Source organism: Siphateles boraxobius, unplaced genomic scaffold (assembly GCF_051911475.1).
Source record: "Siphateles boraxobius isolate OS27281-9 unplaced genomic scaffold, OSU_SipBor_1 21, whole genome shotgun sequence".
Taxonomy (NCBI): Eukaryota; Metazoa; Chordata; class Actinopteri; order Cypriniformes; family Leuciscidae; genus Siphateles; species Siphateles boraxobius.
In genome coordinates this window covers 2,300,499-2,323,128 of record NW_027508822.1, presented here as the reverse complement: position 1 = coordinate 2,323,128, position 22,630 = coordinate 2,300,499, and the positions used below count along the sequence as shown (strand labels likewise).

Below are 22,630 nucleotides of genomic sequence, written 5' to 3'. Positions count from 1 at the left end.
CGTAGCTGCAAGTCATTTGACCATTTTTTTACGATTTTTTTTTACAATGAAGGTATATGATCGTGATTATTCAGGAAATACCTGTAAAATAACAGTGTTTTTCAGTTTATTTAATTTAGGATGTTTTACAGTTTTTTGGGGAGCTGACAGTCATTTGACCATTTTATCATTTAACTGTTATGTTTCTGTTAAATTACAGATTATATTTGTAATTTTACATACATTTTTATGTAATTTAAGAAAACAGAAAATATACTGTATAAAAAATACAATCAATTTTCTGTATAAAAAATGTGAATTACTGTAATTTGTCATTAATGTCACAATACCTAAAATAACAGCTGCATTTTTATTTTACAGATATTATTTGTAATTTTACAGTGTTTTGAGTATAATTTAAAATTAAAGAAAATGCTCATCAAAAAATCACAGTTATTTTCTGTAAAATTAGGATTTTTTTTTACAGTGTACTTTTACCACATTATTTGCAGTTTTAATGTGTCATTTGTTGTAAATGCACAGTAACCAGAAAACTTACCATGTTTTACCTCAGTATTGGTAGTTTTAAAGTAATATTTGTTGTAAATGCATAGTAACCGAGCCCGTTCTCATCCTTTGGCGGCATATGTGACGCCATATGAAAAAACGGCGAAATACTACGCACATGGCACCCTTTAGCGTGAATATAACACGCGAACCCAAGGCGTCATAAAGTTGACTGGCATCCTTTAGCGTGAATATGAGACGCAGACCCTACCCCACACCTAAACCTACCCATCACAGTGCGTGTTATATTGACGATAAAGGGTGCCATGTGCGTAGTATTTCGCCGTTTTGTCATATGGCGTCACATATGACGCCAAAGGATGAGAATGCGTTAAGTAACCACAACACTTACCATGCTTTTATCACACTATTTGCAGCTGTAATGTGTCATTTGTTGTAAATGCACACCAACCACAAAACTTACCATGCTTTTACCTCAGTATTGGTAGTTTTATAGTAATATTTGTTGTAAATGCATAGTAACCACAACACTTACCATGCTTTTACCTCAGTATTGGTAGTATTATAGTAATATTTGTGTTAAATGCATAGTAACCACAACACTTACCATGCTTTTACCTCAGTATTGGTAGTTTTATAGTAATATTTGTTGTAAATGCATAGTAACCACAACACTTACCATGCTTTTAATGCCTAATAATTTAAAATCCAAAAATTGTAAGGTAAATCTGTAATTTTTCCTTTAAATAATCCTATATATTATACATAATGATATTTTATTTTCTCTTTTTTCAGCTGAAAAGACCAAAAGGGCCTTTCGGACTCAGTCAGCTCATTATTGTTTGAGGAGAAGTAAACGGGAGACGAAAACCTGCAAAGGCAAATATTCACAATGGTATGTATGTGTTGGTTTAAACCTGTAATCAAACCTTTTATCAAGCATTTGTTGTTTCTTAAACTTTTTCTTACAAAACCCATAGCCCAATCAGTACACACATAGTCTCTAAGTCTTAATAATTATACAATTTAATAATTTAACAAGGTCTCAAATTCATACAATCCTCGTACATCTTTGTATACTCCTGCATAATCCTGCAGCTTTTACTCCCACTGCTGTCATTGGCTACTGCCTCAATTCCTGTACATGTTTATCGCGATATTTGCAAATCAGTTCCGCCCCTTCTTGGGGGCTAGTTGGATGTCCCACACACTGTCAGAAAGTTTATATTAATTGCATTGTATTAGTTCAAATTATTACAAATTGGACCCTGTCTGTTCATATTCCAATGATATATGATGTCTCTCCACACCTCATAACCTTCCTCTCATTTACATTTATTCATTTAGCTGACGCTATTATCCAAAGCGACTTACAATTGCTATATATGTCAGAGGTCGCACGCCTCTGGAGCAACTAGGGGTTAAGTGTCTTGCTCAGGGACACATTGGTGTCTCACAGTGGATTCGAACCCATGTCTCTCACACCGAAGGCATGCGTCTTATCCACTGCGCCATCACCACCCAATCCTCTGTTTGCAAGAGTGGAAAAGGTAATATGACTTGTCACACAACATCAGATACTCGATTATTTTGTCATGATCAGATCAGTTACACTGCTGATAACTGTCCCGTTTGCATGTAAATCCTGTTATTTTTAAACAATTCATATGATTATTGCTTGCTATTAATGACATACTTTTAATCATGCCCACATATCAGTAAACTTATTACATAAATGCATTTAACATTTAATTATGCAACACTCTATACAGAAAAATCCTACTGTTATATATAAACTTTCTACTTGCATGTAATGTAATAAAATTACCTTCCTTTCTGTCTTGCAGGATTACTTAGTCCTTTTTTTAAGATCTCTACAACATCAAACTCAACAGCTCTTTTAAGAGCCGACCCTCACAAGAGCAACTAGTGAGTCTCAGTGAATCTTGCCGTGATCAGCCCTTCCCAGGTAAAGTTTATACAATATTTCAATCAGTATTTACTCATCTAATGCTCTCTCCTGAATCATATGGTAAAATAACTAATTTATAACTGTCTTAATTTATATGTTTTAAGAACAATAGTAATTGCACATAGAGTAAGTAGAGACTTTTTTTGTTTTACAGCAGAGAAGGAAGACCAGTCCTTATATCAACGCAAGCTAATCGAATGAATCCTTTGTTTCGGTGAGGAAGGAACATCCGGTGCCCAAAGACAGAAAGGTGCGCGTGGCCATTGGTATGTCTTGTATTGAAACAATGCTGTAATATGTAGTACATCATTTCATGTTGACAATTTTACATTGTACAGGTTATCACCTGGTTTTTGACCAAGTGAAGCTCTTGAAACAAGTGACAGAAGAGTATGTTGTCTTGAAGGAAATCAAGCATCACTGGCAAAGGCTCAAAAGAGACCATGCCTTTCTTAAAGATCTTTTAAAACAGGTTGCTGTTGATATGGGTAAAACTTTTTTTTTTTTTCAATACTTAGCTTATATTACAGGTGAAACTCGAAAAATTAAGAATATCGTGCAAAAGTTCCTTTATATCAGAAAATTCAACTTAAACGGTGAAACTAATATATTATATAGACTCATTCATTACATGCAAAGTGAGATATTTCAAGCCTTTATTTGTTATAATTTGGATGATTATGGCTTACAGCTATGAAAAACTTTTCACAATATTTAATTTTGACTGGTGTTTTTATAGATGCAAGCTATAATCATCCAAATGATAACAAACAAAGGCTTGAAATATCTCACTTTGCATGTAATGAATGAGTCTATAGAATATATTAGTTTCACCTTTTAAGTTGAATTACTGAAATAAATGAACTTTTGCACGATAACCAAATTTTTCGAGTTTCACCTGTTTGTGCTGCAATTTTATATATATATATATATATATATATATATATATATATATATATATATATATATATAATACTTCAATGTGTATAATATAATGTACTGACTGCTGCTTTGTAAATTTAAATAAGAAACAGGCAACTCAGGCCATTTTGCATTCTCCTTTTTGAGGTGGAGAGTTTACATCCAACCCTAATTGAGCACATCTGAACATTTTAACCAAAGTCTTCAGGTTTACTTAAGTTATAGACAATCGGCAGGAGGGTTTGAGGTTGGAGCTAAATCTGCAGGACAGTGGACGCTGAGGGCCAGAGTAGCCCATCACTGCTTTAAATAACGCAGAATATAAGCTGACCTGACTGTTCATTAAAAAACTTAATTTGAATTGTTTTTGTTTTTTGTTTTACTTTCAGACCAGGACTGGAGAACGCCTGACGATGGGATGTTGAGACTTCTTCCTCTGGTTGAGAAAAAGCTACACCACATCAGTGATCACATCTTCTGTTCATCATTTGTACTGTAGGGCACAACTGAACAAACTGTTTAGATGAGGAAGAAGAACATGAACACGATAGAGACGTACAGGGAAGAATCAGAAACCAGTTTAGCTGTGATAATGAATCATTATTTTCCAACACAATATCAAATCTGTTTTCTGTATCATAGGTGACTGAATATGATTCTCCGGCACTCATTTGTGTGGCTTCAGCAGCTGTGAATGGATTAATGTGATGTTAATGTATTTTTGAAGACACATTTTTATTTATCTTGAATCTCATTTGTCTTTATGCTACTTTATCAACTTTATGGTGTGTCCTCCAATAAAGTATTGTGTAATAAAATATGGTGAATATTGTGTATTGAAAGTGGTGTTTGGTACAGTAAATGTAATATTTAATTTGAGAAATTTTAATTTCTTATGAGTTTAGTTCATAATTTAAAAATAGGACATAAACATTTTTGATCTAGTTAATGATATTTGGGACAACAATGCACTAAAAGTTGCACATACTTGCATGTTGTGAGAAGTATGCCAGTTTTCAGTGAAATAAAGAGAATGTGTGTGAATAACAAGAGGCTACAGTGGGTTATATTACTACAAACACTTCAATCATAATTGAAGATGATCCATGTTGATCATTCTAGTACATCTACTGCATAGATATTACTGATGTCAGGCATAGAAGAAGCAATCAGAGGGGGTGAAATAGAAATGTTGGCACTGTTTCTTTGTTGTTGTACTAAATAGTGCATTATCCTTGTGTAATAGTAAAGTGTAAATATATAAATAGATTTTTGTTTACTGCCAACACTGGAAATTGGATAATGACAAGTTGTTGCAGGTTCATCCATTATATTTGTTGGTATTCATACAAAAAAAGTAAATACATATTAAGTATTATTATTGTTATATATTACATTTCTTTAAAATATTTCCATATCAGATGGTCTCACAATACCCATCAAAACCTAATACAAGCATGATGTTAGAATAGAAAAGGGGGGAAAAGATAAAATAGTCTGGCATTTAAATGTGACTAAACAAAGTTGTTGTCCATGATGAGGAGAATAGATGTGTGTAGATTGCACTGCCCTTTCACCCTCAGGGGCCCAGCAACGACCCAGCAACAGCCCAGCAAGGACCCAGCAACGGCCCCCGGAAGAGCAAACAAATACACATTTCAAATGGGTGTAACTTAAAGTCTGTTAGTGTATCAAAGAGAAAATCGGCAGGACAAATGCTTATGCTATGTTTACTACATAATGTTGGGCACAGTTTTCAGACATATATGGAAAGCTGGTATGAAGGTTTTTTAAAAGTGCTCACAGTAAAATATCACATTTCAGTCTGTCATAAAGGCAGTTTATGTCATAAAGGTTTGCACAATGAACATTTAGATATTCAGTTGTCCATTAAATATATTATTTATTTAAAATGTATTGTTTCATTGCTTAGCGTTTTAAACTACATTACCCACAAATCTCTGTCATTCTATCAATGCAACAGGGAACGTGGTGCTGTAGTTCATTGAGATGTGCAGAAATGCTAAGGGTTAGGGTTGGAATCTCGATAAAGGAGTAATTTCTCACAACATAGAGACATTTTATAGTTAACTTATTGTATAACTAACGTGATAATAACACCAAAACATACTTTGTAACATGAAGCGCCGTTTTATATGGGTTAAAAGATAGTCCAATCACAGCAAGTTCTGCGATAAAGTCACAGCCAATGACAACCCAGCTGAACAGATGCGTCACACTTGCCCATTTATGGTAAATGATGACAGATCTCTTCTGGTTCCGGCTGCAGGGATAGATTTAATATTTGGCCTGTTAAATATGTATTCCTTCTAATTAAATAATAAAACTCACATTTAAAAACAAAAGACTCCCGTGTGTGCTTACCATCCAAAATCGAGTTCACACGATCAATGACACAAATTAGTTTTTTTGATTATTTGACTCGTGCATAAATACATTTGAAAGATAAACTTTTTTTTCTCAAAGCAATGGCCTACAGCAGGAGTAGTTCTCTTACGAGAGGTTCTCTCGTATTGCGTAAGTTTAGCTTACGCTACGGGAAAGATTCATCTTCTCGAGATACTGAAGCCAAAAAAAAATTATCCTTAATTTTGTATAACTTGTCAACGCAGTGCAGCAGCTAGCAGACCTAGAGCAGGCCATCTCGCGTGCTCATTGGCTGCCCTGCGGGCAACTGCTGCAGCCTACCAGTGCGCCCGGCGTGACGTCACGCCCAATGAAGGGCGCCCGCGCCTTTATAGCGTCACAGCCCACCAGATAGGCGAGGCTTAGCGTATAAAATAGGGGCTGTAGGCTGAATTCTCTGATTTTTCGACTCTTCAGCGAGCTCTTCGCATCGCTGGATTTGAGAGAAGCCACCGCCGCCGTCGAACAGCGAACAGCCAGCTTAGGACAGCGCTGAGGAAGCCGGCCGTCTTCGCCACCTTCAGCCATCCGTGCGAGCTACGCTATCCGGCGACGTATCCTTTTTTGCAAATCATTCTAAAAGAGCAGCGAGCGTCTTTTTAAAGATGCCTCGCACTTCCTGCGGCTCGTGTAAAGCCCCGCTCAGCGCCGGAGACCGCCACCTGATCTGCGCTCTCTGCCTGGGCCTGGAACACGCAGAGCTCGCCCTCGCGTCCGGGGGCTGCGAGCTCTGTGAGGAGCTTCCGCTGTCGACCCTGCGGGCTCGACTCGAAGCGTTCAACACCACAGCAGTCACTCCGCCTCCTGTGGGACCGCGCAGAAAGAAGCGCCGTTCCCTGAGACAGCCGGAACCTGTGGCCACAGCGACGCGCTCGCCGGAGAACCTCCCTCGAGCCTCGCTCTCGCCTTCCCCACCTCTCCTCACTGACGCGCAGCTGCCGCTTGCGAGCCTCACTGCCGTCACTTCGGAGGATGAGTCCGTGGGACACGCCACAAAAGACTGCTGCTCTATCCTGGCATCAGACAGCGAGGAATGGTCGCTTCACTCCGCCTCCTCGTCAATCCAGGAATCCGCCCGTACCCGCGCTGGAGCTGACGCGGAACTTATGCGCCTGCTGACGCAAGCTGTCGACCGTCTCGGGCTCGAGTGGTCGCTGCCGAAGGAACCCGCGCCGAACAGGCTCGACGGCTGCTTCCTTCAAAGTCGCCGCCGCGCAGTTTCAGAAACCAGGCCCGCTCCATTCCTGCCGGAACTTCATGCGGAGCTGACGAAGTCGTGGAATTCGCCTTTTTCGGCTAGACTTCAGTCACAGGCCTCCGCGTCGCTCTCCCGAGTGGACGGCGCCGCCGAGAAAGGGTACACAGCGATTCCCCCTGTGGAAGAGGCGGTCGCAGCGCACCTTTGCCCGCCCTCCGCGAGATGGCGGTCACGGTCAGCCCTCCCGTCTAAAGCCTGCAGAGCCACTTCCGCCTTGGTCGGCCGCGCTTATGCCGCCTCCGGCCAGGCCGCGTCTGCTCTACACTCGATGGCTGTGCTTCAGATCCTGCAAGCCGACCTCCTCCGTGAATGGGATGAGAAGGGCCGGGACCCAGCTGCGGTTACGGATTTGAGAAGCGCGACGGATCTTTCTCTCCGCGCCACCAAAGCTGCAGCCCAGGCCATCGGACGAGCCATGGCCGCGTTAACCGTGACGGAGAGGCACCTCTGGTTAACGCTCGCGGATATGAGGGAAACTGAGCGAGCCACCTTTCTGAACGCGCCGCTTTCCCCCACTGGTCTCTTCGGCCCAGCGGTGAACGGGATTGTTGACCGCTTCTCTATGGTGCAAAAGACCACGCAGGCCATGAACCTCTTCCTGCCGCGACGCTCGAGTTCCGCCACAGGCCGCTCTCGCGAGAGACAAAGCCAGCCTCCTGTGCGAACCAGCACCCAGCGTCCAGCACAGCCTCAGCATCAGCCTTCGCAGCGACGTCAGGGCGGCCGCCCTAGATCGCGCTCAGACAGCCATCGCAGACCTCCGCCCCCCAGAGGGCCTCGGCAAAGGCTCACGCTGAAGTCTGAGCACGCGAAGCCCTCCTAACAGCGGGAGAGAAAAGACGCGCGTGTCCCGCTGCGGCCGGACCGCCGTCAAAGTTCATTTCCCTGTCAGTCCCCTTCGAACAGGCTACTGCAGTGGTTCAACTAGCAGCCAACGAGCCGGTTTATTCACCCTCTCGCCTGCACACAAACGCCGTTTTCACGGCGACCCAGAGAAATCTCAAAAAGAGTATAACGTCTGGTCCGGCTCACGCCGTCAGTGTTTTAAGTGTAGTGAATGTGCCCACGCCCCAGTGTTCACCCCTACACATAAGCACTCAAAATCCCGTGTCACTCACAGAGCACACTCTCATAAAGCGCAGAAAAGCCGCTCGAGTGTTGAATGTAAGAAATGTGTCCACAGGTCTGTGCCCACTATCTGCCCGCTCTGTTACACGATCAAAAAAGCTTATGAACGTAAGTCTCGTGCCCGCCAGAGAGCGCTCACGCTTGCTAACACAAACCTTCCCCCGGGTCCCGCCTGTGCGTTTAAGTGTTATCACGAAACACAGGGCGTTAATAAAACGCTCCCCATCTACTATGATCGGGGCGTCAGATACAGTTGTAAGTCTCGTGCCCGCGTGCGCGCGCTCACGCTTACAGAGAGCTCTCCCGCCCAGAGCGCTGCTCGCGCGTCAAAGTGTGGCAAAAGTATGTTCCCCATCCCTTATGATCGGGACATCTCACATAAGTCAGCCGGTCTCGGCTGTCAGCGAGCGGCCATTGCCCAGAACCGAGAGCGCGCGCGCCGCGCTCTCGGCTCCGGTTCAGTTTCACAAGCCCGCAAATGGCGGCGGTCTGAACCCGGAGGCCATTCGCCCCCTGGCGGCTCACATAGCTGCGTGGGAAACTATCCCAGGGATTTCAGAATGGGTGTTGAGCACAATAAAGCAGGGCTATGCACTTCAATTCGTTCGCTGTCCTCCGCGCTTTCAAGCCCGGACCGCGACGATAGTGAATGCGGAAGTAGCACACCTACTTCACGCAGAAATAGCAAAGCTGCTGTGCAAAGGGGCTATAGAAAAGGTGCCGCCTTCTCTGAGCGAGTCAGGCTTTTACAGCCGATATTTTCTCGTACCCAAGAAGGACGGAGCCTTCAGACCTATCCTAGATCTGAGATATTCGAACAAAGTGCTTGTAAAAAGACCGTTCAAAATGCTTACGACCAGAAAAATCCTCGCGCACGTTCGCCCGAGGGACTGGTTTATTTCTCTAGATCTGAAGGATGCCTATTTTCAGATTCAGATAGTACCCCGTCACAGGCAATTTTTGAGATTCGCCTTCGACGGTCAGGCATATCAATACACCGTCCTGCCGTTCGGCCTGTCCCTAGCACCCCGTACATTTACAAAGTGCATGGACACGGCGCTCGCCCCCCTGAGAAGTCAGGGGCTGCGCATAATGAACTATCTGGACGATTGGCTGATATTGGCACAGTCAGAGACATAACTACTATCTCACAGAACAGTGCTTCTCAGTCATCTGGAAAGCTTGGGTCTCACGGTCAACTGGACCAAGAGCTCATTACTGCCCAGCCAGTCAATTTCCTTTTTAGGAATAGAACTGGACTCGGTGACCATGACGGCTCGTTTATCGACACAGCGCGCGCGCCGTGTTCGCCACCTAGCCACATCTTTCCAGAAGGGCAGCTTTCTCCCTTTGAAAACATTTCAAAGGATGTTGGGCTGTATGGCATCAGCTGCAGCGGTGCTCCAGCTGGGCCTACTGCGCATGCGCCCGCTCCAACGCTGGTTGAACGCTCGCGCGCCTCGCCGAGCCTGGGTGTCTGGCGGCCAGAAAATCAGAGTGACTCAGACCTGCATAACAGCTCTGCAGCCCTGGTTAGTGGCCGATTGGTACCAGCATGGAGTAATGATGGGAACCATCTCTTATCGGAAGGTCATCTCGACAGACGCGTCCAACTCGGGTTGGGGCGCGCTGTTCGAGGGCAGACCGGCCTTTGGCCAGTGGTCAGACCAGGAGAAGGGTTTTCACATAAACTGTCTGGAAATGATAGCGGTCGAGAACGCGCTGAAGTGCTTCCTCCCGTTTATACAGGACCAGCATGTTCTTGTCCGCTCGGACAACACATCTGTGGTATCCTATGTAAACCGTCAGGGCGGTGTCAGATCCAGAAATCTCTGCAATCTGACGGAACGCCTCCTTATTTGGTCACAGACGAACCTGCGCTCGCTGAGGGCGGCGCATGTGCCTGGCCATTTGAACGACGGCCCAGACAGACTGTCCAGGGACAATGTTCCCCCAGGGGAATGGTCCCTGCACCCCCAAACGGTCCAGAAACTGTGGCGCCTATTCGGCAGAGCGGAAGTCGACCTGTTTGCGTCAAAAGACAACGCTCAATGCCCGATGTTCTTCTCGAAGGACGAGGACGCGCTGGCCCAGGTTTGGCCCAGCCTCCCGCTATATGCTTTCCCTCCGGTCTCTCTGTTGCCACAGTTGATCAAGAGGATCAGGGAAACGCGCCACTCGGTGCTCCTCATAGCCCCGCGTTGGGAGAATCAGACTTGGTTCCCGGAACTGGCACGGCTGTCACATACAGCTCCGTGGCCGATTCCGGTGAGGGCAGATCTCCTCTCTCAAGCTCGCGGCACGATCTGGCATCCCCATCCAGAGCGCTGGTCTCTGCATGCATGGTTGATCAACGGGTACTCGTTGCCCTGCCAGAAGGAGTGATGAACACGATCACGCAGTCTAGAGCCCCTTCCACGAGAAGGCTCTACGCGTCTAAATGGTCGGTGTTCTCTGGATGGTGCACCGACAGAGGTCTGGACCCGCGGACATGCGGGGTGGCGCATCTGCTCACTTTCCTACAAGAGCTGTTGGATAAGGGAAGATCCCCATCCACGCTCAAAGTTTACGTGGCGGCCGTAGCAGCATTCGCGGAATCGACGCACGGCCAGTCACTGGGAAGACATGAGTTGGTCATCCGCTTCCTTAGAGGAGCTAGAAGGAGGAATCCGCCGCGCCCCCCGTCGGTTCCCATGTGGGATCTTTCACTGGTCCTCGAGGCCCTGAAAGCTTTTCCATTTGAACCACTAGACTCCGTGGAGTTGAAATATCTATCACTAAAAGCCGTTTTTCTGACTGCACTGTCGTCAGTAAAACGTGTAGGGGATCTGCACGCGCTGACTGTCAGCGCGTCGTGTCTTGAGTTCGGACCAAATGACTCTAAAGTCATCCTCAGACCTAGACATGGTTATGTCCCTAAAGTGATGGGCACTCCATTCAGAGCGCAAGTTATTTCGCTGTCAGCTCTGCCAGCATCTGACAGCGAAAGTGATGTGAATCTCCTCTGCCCTGTCAGAGCGCTGAGGGTTTACATTACGCGCTCCGCCTCCTTCAGGCGTTCGGAACAGCTTTTCGTTTCGTTTGGTGGGCGCGCCAAGGGGCTTGCCTCCTCGAAACAGAGCCTGTCCAGATGGATAGTGGACGCTATAGCGGCAGCTTACGCGTCAAAAGGCCTGCAATGCCCTCTGGGCATCAGGGCTCATTCCACGAGAGGTGTGGCCTCGTCGTGGGCATGGTCCAGTGGAATTTCTATCCATGACATATGTGTAGCGGCGGGCTGGAGCTCCCCGTCTACCTTTGTCAGGTTTTATAACCTAGAAGTTCCTGCCTTGCAGGCTAAACTGTTGTCAGTCTGAAAAGAGGTGTATTCTGCCCAGATCTCCTGCTCAGATCACGTTCATGACTCAGCTCTCCTGGTTGAGCTGCACTAAGTAGGGTATGTGCCATATGACTATACAGACCGGCGCGCTGCTCTGTATTCCCTATGTGTGCTTATGTACAAGTGATGGCCCGCGTGGCTGGCCACCTTATTTTTTCCACTTATGGGGTTCCCCTTAAGCTCGGGGTCTCATGTGGATGCTTGGCGCGCACGGCGTTGACAAAGTGTTCCCGTAGCGTAAGCTAAACTTACGCAATACGAGAGAACCTCTCGTAAGAGAACGATACTCGGTTACTAACGTAACCTCGGTTCTCTCTAGAGAGGGAACGAGTATTGCGTAACCGGCCGTGCTCACGCCACGAGCGACTTCGCTTCAGTCGTCGAAAAACCAGAGAATTCAGCCTACAGCCCCTATTTTATACGCTAAGCCACGCCTATCTGGTGGGCTGTGACGCTATAAAGGCGCGGGCGCCCTTCATTGGGCGTGACGTCACGCCGGGCGCACTGGTAGGCTGCAGCAGTTGCCCGCAGGGCAGCCAATGAGCACGCGAGATGGCCTGCTCTAGGTCTGCTAGCTGCTGCACTGCGTTGACAGGTTATACAAAATTAAGGATAATTTTTTTTTGGCTTCAGTATCTCGAGAAGATGAATCTTTCCCGTAGCGTAAGCTAAACTTACGCAATACTCGTTCCCTCTCTAGAGAGAACCGAGGTTACGTTAGTAACCGAGTATCGTTTTGCAGTATTTTAATTAAAGATAATTACATGTACTAAAGTGTTTCTAACATTTACAGTGTATATATAGTATATCAAAGGTATAAACTTAATCACTTCTTTATGCCATTCTCCACCATCTGAACTCTTGGAATTCAAATAAATGTAACAAAAGCATAATGAATGCACACAATTTAGATTGTAAATACTGAATTCCAATATTTAATGTCAAACTGTTTAAAGACAAATGTACTGCACAACTGTATAAATATCAGTTAATTATATACAAAAAATAGCCAGATACAGAGGCAAACTATTACAGTTACACGTACAGTAACATAAAAAAATCACTATGATGAAGTAATATTTTTCACAAACCAAGAAATGAGATTCAACTTTGTTATGTGAAAATATATTTGTTTCTTCCCTTTAAAGAACAAATAGGCAGAAACTTAAGCACAACATTTTACATTCTCAACTTTAGTTTTATATCCTTGTGATTATTGTTCACTTTTATTAAATGAAACTAAATGAAAGGAAACTTAAAATAGTTAATGAATATAAATGTCAGCAAGAAAATGTTTCTATAAAATACATTCACGAGTATATTACATTTACCTTAACCAGGCATATAATGATACAGATGCAATTATGGTGGATATTTACTATAGTGACCACTGTAATAAAAGGTTTAATGAAGCTAAATGCAAGACATTAAGTCCATCTAAATGTAAAGGTAACAAACTCACAGAATAATGTCCAGTTGTCAGGTGTCTCATTTCTGTAATACTCTTTCAGCACCAAACAGAATTCCATAAATATTTATTATTTTCAAAAGGTTTTCCTGAACACTCTCACTATCTTCAATTGTTCGGACAAACACCTGCTATATACACTTGCAGAAATATACATTTGACTATTATAAATCATGAAGTCGCTGCATGACTAGAACTAATGGATGTCAATGAATATGTCCTTTACCAAAACCCCTGATGAGCACTGACGCTTATTTGATAAAGGCATTAGGCAGACCTCAAGTACACATCCTACACATGCCCAAACAACACCGCACAAAGACAGTAATGAAGTGGACACCACCAGGAGATGTTTCACGAACACCTGAAGAATATCAGTGTCCCATGGGAAGATGTGGAGACTAGTCCATGGATTGAATACGTTGGAGGACACTTGTTGCCCAATGTGCCCAGCACAGGACTTGATGATGATGTTGTGAGTTTATCCATAACTGTGGGATATTTATCTGTAAAGAGGTTGGATAATTAAATGTTAAATGCATTTATGTAATAAGTTTACTGATATGTGGGCATGATTAAAAGTATGTCATTAATAGCAAGCAAAAATAACACGATTTACATGCAAACGGGAGAGTTATCAGCAGTGTAACTGATCTGATCATGACAAAATAATCGAGTATCTGATGTCGTGTGGAAAGTCAGATTAGCTTTTCCACTCTTGCAAACAGACAGAGGTAGGTCATGAGGTGTGGAGAGACATCATGTATCATTGGAACATCAACAGACAGGGTCCAATTTGTAATAATTTTAAATAATACAATGCAATTAATATAAACTTTCTGACAGTGTGTGGGGCATCCGCAACTGATTAGCAAATATTGCGATAAATATGTACAGGAATTGAGGCAGTAGCCAATGACAGCACTAGGAGTAAAAGCTGAAGGATTATGTACGAGTATACAAATATGTATGAGCATCGTATGAATTTGAAAACTTGTTAAATCTTGTGAATTATTAAGGCTTTGAGACTATGTTTGTACTGATTGGGCTATGGGTTTTGTAAGAAAAGGTTTAAGAAACAACAAATGATTGATAAAATGTTTGATTACGGGTTAAAACCAACTCATACATACCATTGTGAATATTTGCCTTTGTAGCTTTTCGTCTCCCGTTTACTTCTCAAACAATAATGACCTGACTGAGTCCGAAAGGCCCTTTTGGCCTTTTCAGCTGAAAAAGTAGAAAATAAAATATCATTATGTATAATATATAGGATTATTTAAAGGAAAAATTACAGATTTACCTTACAATTTTTGGATTTTAAATTATTAGGCATTAAAAGCATGGTAAGTGTTGTGGTTACTATGCATTTACAACAAATATTACTATAAAACTACCAATACTGAGGTAAAAGCATGGTAAGTTTTGTGGATACTGTGCATTTACAACAAATGACACATTAAAACTGCAAATTCTGAGGTAAAAGCATGGTAAGTGTTGTGGTTAATATCCATTTACAACAAATATTACTATAAAACTACCAATACTGAGGTAAAAGCATGGTAAGTGTTGTGCTTACTGTGCATTTAAAACAAATGACACATTAAAACTGCAAATACTGTGGTAAAAGCATTGTAATTGTTGTGCTTACTGCACTTCTACTACAAATACCACTTTGGTACTAATTACTACTTTGAACCTGATATGAATATATATTTCATATATGATTAACTGATTGAAGGTCTAGGCCTAAGTTATAGCACGTCACGTGACAGACAGTGTTTAATCACATTAGTTTAGTAATGTGTTTTGAATTAGAAACAAATGAAACGCAAAGCCTCCGTGGAGATGACAGATATAATGCAGTGACTGAACATGAGAGAGCTAATCTGATTAATATCGACAAACAGTAAAGACATTATAGCAAACATTATTTGGCCAGCGTATTTACGACTACTTACCAACATCTGGCACAAGTGACCTGATGCCAAACATCGCGATGTGTTCGGAATGAGACTTCTTCAACGCTATTTTCCTACTGATAAAACTCACGTCTGTTATTGCCGCCACAGGTTTCCCATTGAAAGCAATGGAGTTCCAAGGGGCGCCTTCGGCGTTTGCTATGTGACGCCTAGGGCGCTTGACCATGCTTCAGTTGTTGACGCCTTGGGAGTGAGAATGGGTTGGATATTTATGCCTCATATCTCTGTCAAACACAAAAGCAGATTTTGAAAGTAAAGTAATATAGGTTTGGAATGACATGAAGGAGAGTAAATGATGACCGAGTTTCACTTCTGATACACTTCAAATACATTCATTTCAATAAGAATCTGCCTTGACATTATTACAGACTTTCTTTAAATGAGACACACACATCTTTTGAATTGAATATTGTGTGTCATGATGATTCTGAAGAGTGATTTATTTGACTCATCTGATAAACCAGGTGAAAGGGGTCTTTGAACACACCAGACCATTCAACCGCTGTTTGCACAAGCATCCGTTCAGGGTTTGAAATGTGTCTCTGTCAACGTGCATGCAAACACCTTTTACCACAAGATATGTCAACCCATTTCCTCGACCCAAATACACAATACCCAGAAAAACCACTATGACAGTGTGAAACTTGTAGAGACACACATGAGAGAAGGGTTTTAGTTTGCTTTTTAATTACTGAAGCGTTTCCATAGAAGTAGATGGGTTCTTTCTCATTCTGAGACTTTATTTAAGAACCGCAGGGTCACTGTTATGGCCCAAACCCACGCCATACATAACAGGAAGAAACAAATATAGCTCGCTGCTCTTGTGGTTGAACTCACTTTGAATTCACACTTCTAGCTCTCAACTCTCTCTATCCCTCTCGAACAAGGGACTAACAGCTAGAATCACTTCTTATTGGATTAACACTGTTGAACATCATCACATTAACTATTGTCTTCCAGCATTTATAATTTCAATCAGTTTGGGGTTGCCAGTGGGGGACTAGTTCACCACAGATGTCTAGTTAGAGACGTAACCTGTGTTTCATTCATGTGACCCGCGATGAAGAGACTGGAGTAATCGCCGACACGGCATCAGGAAATGAGGGTTACAAGACATGAAGAAGCTCTTTGAGACGTGCTTTATTTTCTCCTCATTAATTCCACAGAGCTTCAATAAAGGTTCAGCACATATGTGCAAATGAGTATATTTGTGTTTTCATGGTTATGAAGTCTAAAATAAACGCATACAATAAGTGATCAATATGACATGACAGAAACACAATGCAATAACTATATAGACTCAAACAATGAGATGTAGCAGAAACACTTTCATGAACTATAAGAATGAACACAAATCAATCCCTACTTCTATGTAAAGCATCCGTTAACAATCCCAGCAGGCACAGTACGTCAATGTGACGTCAGGCAGACGTTGGACTCCAACTAATCCAACGTCAGTCAGACGTCATATTTTGGTTGAAAATGAAAATCAGGTTGACGTCTAAACCCCACGTTTGTTTGACGTCAAGCTTCAACGTCACACAGATGTTGAATTTTGGTTGGAATAAACACTGCAAAAAATGTGACATGTATGGCAGCGCATTAAATCTGTGAAGATCTCAGCAGAGGAAGAGTGAACATCTCAAACAGCATTACCAGCTTCACTTATTACTAACCAGACTCACTTTATTTCATTTCTGGTTTAATGAAATCAATAGTTGTATTTTAAAGTCACCATGATGGTGGTAAGTGTTTGCTTTAGTTGGACTCTTGGCCCTTGACTCTTTAGTGTGAATATTCTCTGGCTGCTATAATTGTGTGTTTTTATGAAGCACATTAATTGTGGCAAAAAAGCCTAGAGAAAATTAGATTAGGTGATGATGGTTGTTTATTGATGATGAAGTCATCATCATATAATTGCCTGAAAGTTTTGATAACTTTGTACTTGTGTTTTTAATGTTGTTTTAAAACAGAACCCATTTTATTTTAAGATATGAAAGCAACGTTATATCAAATAATATAAAGGATTGTAAAAAGATTTAGTGCATTAAACATTTTCTTCACCATTATTACTTAGACATCAAGAATCAGTGTATGACTCTCAACAATGGTGACAATAAATTAAATGCTTCATGCTGCAGTGCATGCTGGGTACCACCAATCAAAACTCACCAATATCTCCCATCATGCACTGCGGCATTAATAAATTATGCAGGATTTTTTGAGTTGATCTGATTATCTTGATATTTTGTTTGATTGTCACCATTGTTGAGATTCATACGCTGTTTCTTGATGTCTGTGTGCGTCTAAGTAATGCCATAGATTAAAGGTTTTTGTGCACTAAATAGTTTTTTAAAAAAAAGTATATTCTATGATAAACAACACTGCTAGATTTGCTGTAGAATCAAATGATTTCTATTATGAATAAAGCAATATTAAAACTACAAGTCCCGTTTAATCAATGCATTAGACACTGAAAAAAAACAGGGATTCAGGAATTAACATGATGATATCATCATCAGCAGTAAACAGCCAACATCACCTGATCTCATGGCTTTTTTTTTGCTACAACCATTGTGCTTTGTAAACACACAATTATAGCAGCCAGAGAAAATCTGAGAAAATATATTAAAGAACTTAAGGGTCAAGAGCACAACTAAAGCAAACGCTCACCACCATCATGGTGACTTTAAAATACAACTATTGATTTCATTCAAATGGAAATTAAAAAAAGTAAATCTGGTTAGTTTTGAGTGAAGCTGGTTATAAGTCTACGGCCATGCATTTCACCTTTTTGTTTGGTTTATTCCAACCAAAATTCAACGACTGCCCAACGTTGGAGCCTGACGTAAAACAAACATTGGATTTAGACGTCAACCCGACTTTCATTTTCAACCAAAATCCAACGTCTGGCCGACGTTGTAGTCTATATCCTGTGCCTGCTGGGATGAATATCAACCAAACATAATAAATTCACTTCACTGTTAACATGAACTGAAGTGCATAACTCAACTTACTTGGTTACATCATATTATATATACGCACACATCAAATGTGAATAAAGCATTGAGTCCTTTCATCATGTATTTTCTATATCTAAATTCTAAATGCATTTACAATGGGCCTTTTAAACAACTACAGTATATTGACCTTTAAGAAGGTTTATGATGGTGTTTCCATGAAAAGAGAGAAATGGCACGAATCTGTCCTGATGCAGCTGAGAGTTCATCTTTTGTGGTTAAAGTAAAATATTAAGATATATTGATATTTAAAAGTTAGTGTTTTTTTCAGACACTTTTTTAAAGTCTTTTTCTCAGATGTTTTTGAGAATGTATATAATTTGTACAGTATAAACACCATTACGCCTATTGAGAGACCTGTAAGGATAGGAATGACTGTGTGTGTGTGTGTGTGTGTGTGTGTGTGTGTGTGTGTGTGTGTGTGTGTGTGTGTGTGTGTGTGTGTGTGTGTGTGTGTGTGTGTGTGTGTGTGTGTGTGTGTGTGTGTGTGTGTGTGTCTGTGTGTGTGTGTGTGTGTGTGTGTGTGTGTGTGTGTGTGTGCATTGGTTTGGGTGTTAGATGAGTGGCGTGCTTGAGAAAAAGTGTCTCTGCTGTTATACCTACGTGTTTACTACATCAGCTGCTTCCTTTTGTCTTATTTCACCCACAACAGTCTCTCAATGACGCTCATGTGAAGCGCATCAAATACATGCAGCTTTCTGAATGATTTTAGTTTAGCACAAGCTCGCTCCCATCATTCAGGCTATCTTAACCAAGGACACGCTTCAGGTAAAACATACTTTTCAATACAGTTTTTATGATTAGTAAATTATAAACATCTTACAGGGAAAGGCTTCAAATGTAAAATATTTGCGAAAACGATGTGACTGAATTAAATTGGTGAGTTTTTCGACTGATGCTTGATGTTGAACTCTGATAAAATCTAGACTTTTTGTTTTTGAATGTTACTAAATCTAAAGCTACTAAATCTGTTCATCTAAGAAACAGACCTGAATTAATGTTGTTATTTGAAAGACATGAAGAAATTACAGAAGATTAGGTTCTGCTTTCTGTCACAGATCAGTAACACCTCATCCACAATTATTTTAAACCCATTTCAGTTTCACTTTATCCATTCTACTAACTACTAACTAAAGTAACTTTGCAATGTCAACTAACTGTCATTAGAGTATTAGTAGACTGTCTGTAGACTGTTAGGTTATGTTTAGGGTTTGGGTTAGGAGAATAATTTGACTTGTAGTTGCCCAGTTACTTATAGTCAGTAGAATATCTGTTGGTGGACCAACAAAATAAAGTGTTAGCAGATATTAAGCAGACAGTCCACTACTAATACTCCAATGACAGTTAGCTGACATGTAGCTGCAAAGTTACTTATAGTTAGCAGAATGCCTAAAGTGGACTATCGAGATAAAGTGTTTCCCTTGTTTCATAAAGCATTTACTTCACACAGTTATTGAACTGAGTGGAACTGAATCAACGCTGAACTGAACTGGGATTGCCTCATTTATGTGCTGCGTCTGAACACTGATTCTGTTATTTCTTCTTTAATACTGTGATATTACACTTTATACTTGACACATGTGTTGATTTTGCAGATTAAAACCACACCGTTTCCTGTTTCCCTCAGCACTGAATCATGAATAACATCACAGTAACATGTGGAGACATTCAAAGCTCTCTGGGGTTTCTGTATGTTGTTTCCTTTGCTGTCGTCAATCACACAATCAATGCAGACTGTGAGCAGAGCTGGTTCTCAGAGGTGAATCACACACACACACACACGCACCCACGCACGCACGCACACACACACACACAAACACACACACACACACACACACACACACACACACACACACACACACACACACACACACACACACACACACACACACACACACACACACACTAACTGTGAGCAGAGATGGTATTCAGAGTTAAGTGTTTGTTTCTGTCCTCTAACTACACCATTACATTCGTGAGTTTTCTGAGAGGAGCACCTTTCCTTTGTCCATGAAAAATGATCTTACTCGCGCTGAGTGACAGATTCGATGCGCGCGCACAAAGACGACTCAGACAGCATGCGATTCTGATATACTGTTAGGCCTTACCAGGCTTTTTTACAGTAAAATATTGGCAATTTTTACTGTCAGCGTTGCCAGAAATTTACTGTTAATTGTACAGTTCTTTACTGTAATCTACAGTATGTTACTGTAAAAATGCATTAAATTAAACTACTAATTTCACTTGCAGAAACCAACTGACTTAAATTGACGAACTGTCATTTAAATGTATTAACTAAAATTTATAATGCACTATTAATGTGAGCAAAATATTACTGTGAACTTATTTCTTTTGAGACCACTCAGTTACAAACCTGCTTGTATCGCTTGCTGCTTTAACATTTCTGCAATAACTGTAAACATCTGTCAGTGAATGTTACCTCAGTTTCGTCATCTTCTGTTACTGACAGGTTGATTGTCTTTGTTTGATTTGATCAGAATGGACTTAAGATGGCAGATCCATCAACTCCTGAAACAATGATTGATCCTGTTATTTCAGTCTCATCGGATCGTCTCGTCACGTCTCGCTGTGTGAATCTGAATCACGAGATCGTCTGCGATTCTGCCAAATCTGTAAAACTCAACACATTTATATTCTCATGACACATAGAACTGATGATTATTTTCTTGTACAGATGCATCAGAAGCATTAATCCTTCATGAACATTATAAATGATGATTTAATGATTCTTTCTTTTATTTCAGCTTCATTATAGTCATGTGAGCATGTTCAGAGGTGAGAGAAACGTTTCAACTATCAGCAGAACAGAGAATATTAAGATATTCAGATCAAACTGTGTTGAACCGAATCTTCTGTGCTTTAAGTTAAATTAGCATCGGTCTGTGTTTATATGGAAACCACCAGCTCAGTGTTAAAAGATGTCTATGTGTCTCTACATTTTTCCCCCACAATATATAAAAAAAAAATCAAAATGTCTCATCTGCCGTAAGAAAATATTGTTGGTGAAAATAGTTTAATAACGGAATAACCACTTTTGTTCAGTGGTCAAAATTAACAAACCATTCTACTTTATGATGATGAAAACTATATCACCTGATCATTTTTGTTTCTGGCTTTCTCTGTAAAAAAATTTCTGCGTCAATTTTTTCAGTCAAACGGTCCAACTAAAGGAAACACTGATTACCATAATAGTGACCAACTATTTTCATTAAGGCGAGACACGGCAGGCAAAAACATTGTTTTTTTTATTACTGGTCAATTTTGAGATTTTGGGCTATTTGTCTTCAATGACATGTCTTCTTTCAGTCTGAAAAAAAGTCTGAAATACACATTTAGGTCTTTATTTTACTACACTTTGTCTTTTCGTGTCTGTAGATTTCTCATGAACGCAACAAAAGTTGGCGTTCTTAATCAACATGCTGCTCCGCGATCTCTGTCTGCTCCCTGTCATCATATACACCAGGGCTATTCAATTAGCTTCATTCGAGGGCCGGATTATTAAATCGAAAACTTGAGGTGGGCCGAAGGGTTTAGCTTATTTATTGAAACATAACAGTATAAATAAGTAAGCTAAAGTAAACATAAAAGTATTGTATTTACTTGGAAATGTGGTACCCAACAGTATGCAGATTTATAAGACCATAATAAATAACTTATTTACAGCTATGTACAAATATATGAATTATACAAGATCATAGCTATTGGTAAGAATTATTTTATTAATAATTATTCTAGGATTAAATTAAAATATTCTGACAGTGAGACTTCGTAACCATAGGTAAAACCATGCATGGCTACTCACTCACTCCCACTGTATAAAAAAATGCCTAAACAGGTAAAAACTATACACACAATTAATTATATATTCCTCTAGCCCCCTAATACATCTAATGCAATATAAATGACTATAACATAGTATTCAATATAAATATTCCACATTTCTGCCCAAACCATGGTACATTACTACAGTATACATTCATGGTAAATGTTTTTAAGGGTGATTAGGGATTTATAGTCTTATAACTTCGTTCATGGCACAAAGTTTCTGCTATTTACCTCGTCAGTCATGTTGGGAATGTTGAGGCTGTTTAATCCGATTTAAAACTAGTTAAAATCATTGAGTGATTTGTGGTTTGTAACAGAGAGATGTGTCAGGTTGAAACGCTTCTCACTGGATGTCGCAACGCTGTTTAATAACCCCTAAAATCCACTGGATCCGTCTACGGCGCGGAACGTCAGCGCCACGTTTTTGATGCGTCCCTAGCTCAGCGTCAAAGTCCACTGGAACTTATTCCAGTGGACTTATTGATTTTTTTTTTTCAATTTTCCTCTTTGTGCTTCTACAAGGTGTTTTATTTTGAAAATCGACCGGATCCTCTATGCTGTTCTGAGTCTGACTTCCTGCCCGGTACGATGTGCTCTGTGCTGCTTGACGCGGCAAGCGGCGAAAATAGACCTGCTACTTAGGCCTGGGACACACTGGCTGCGTGGCGTAAGCGTGGCGTTTCTGTTTGCGTGTCAGCTGCGTGGCGTCTGCGTCTGTGTCT

At 41.2% G+C, this 22,630-nt stretch overlaps 2 protein-coding genes and 1 long non-coding RNA gene across 5 annotated transcripts in view; 2 read left to right on the top strand and 1 right to left on the bottom strand.

The window, feature by feature from the left end:
- The window catches only part of LOC143746129 (uncharacterized), a 78,357-nt gene extending 73,913 nt beyond the window's left edge, over positions 1 to 4,444 (top strand). The window contains exons 3-7 of one of the 3 annotated variants that reach the window (XR_013206441.1): positions 1,303 to 1,402; positions 1,855 to 2,057; positions 2,355 to 2,476; positions 2,634 to 2,745; positions 3,790 to 4,444. This is a non-coding gene — a long non-coding RNA (uncharacterized LOC143746129). Of the gene's footprint in view, positions 1 to 1,210; positions 1,403 to 1,854; positions 2,058 to 2,354; positions 2,477 to 2,633; positions 2,746 to 3,789 lie in introns of those variants that run through there. The other 2 variants (XR_013206440.1, XR_013206442.1) reach the window with 2 other exon arrangements.
- The window catches only part of LOC143746128 (uncharacterized), a 188,177-nt gene that overhangs the window by 99,580 nt on the left and 65,967 nt on the right, over positions 1 to 22,630 (bottom strand). The gene's annotated exons all lie outside the window — the stretch shown is intronic.
- The window catches only part of LOC143746073 (uncharacterized), a 326,821-nt gene that overhangs the window by 273,045 nt on the left and 31,146 nt on the right, over positions 1 to 22,630 (top strand). The gene's annotated exons all lie outside the window — the stretch shown is intronic.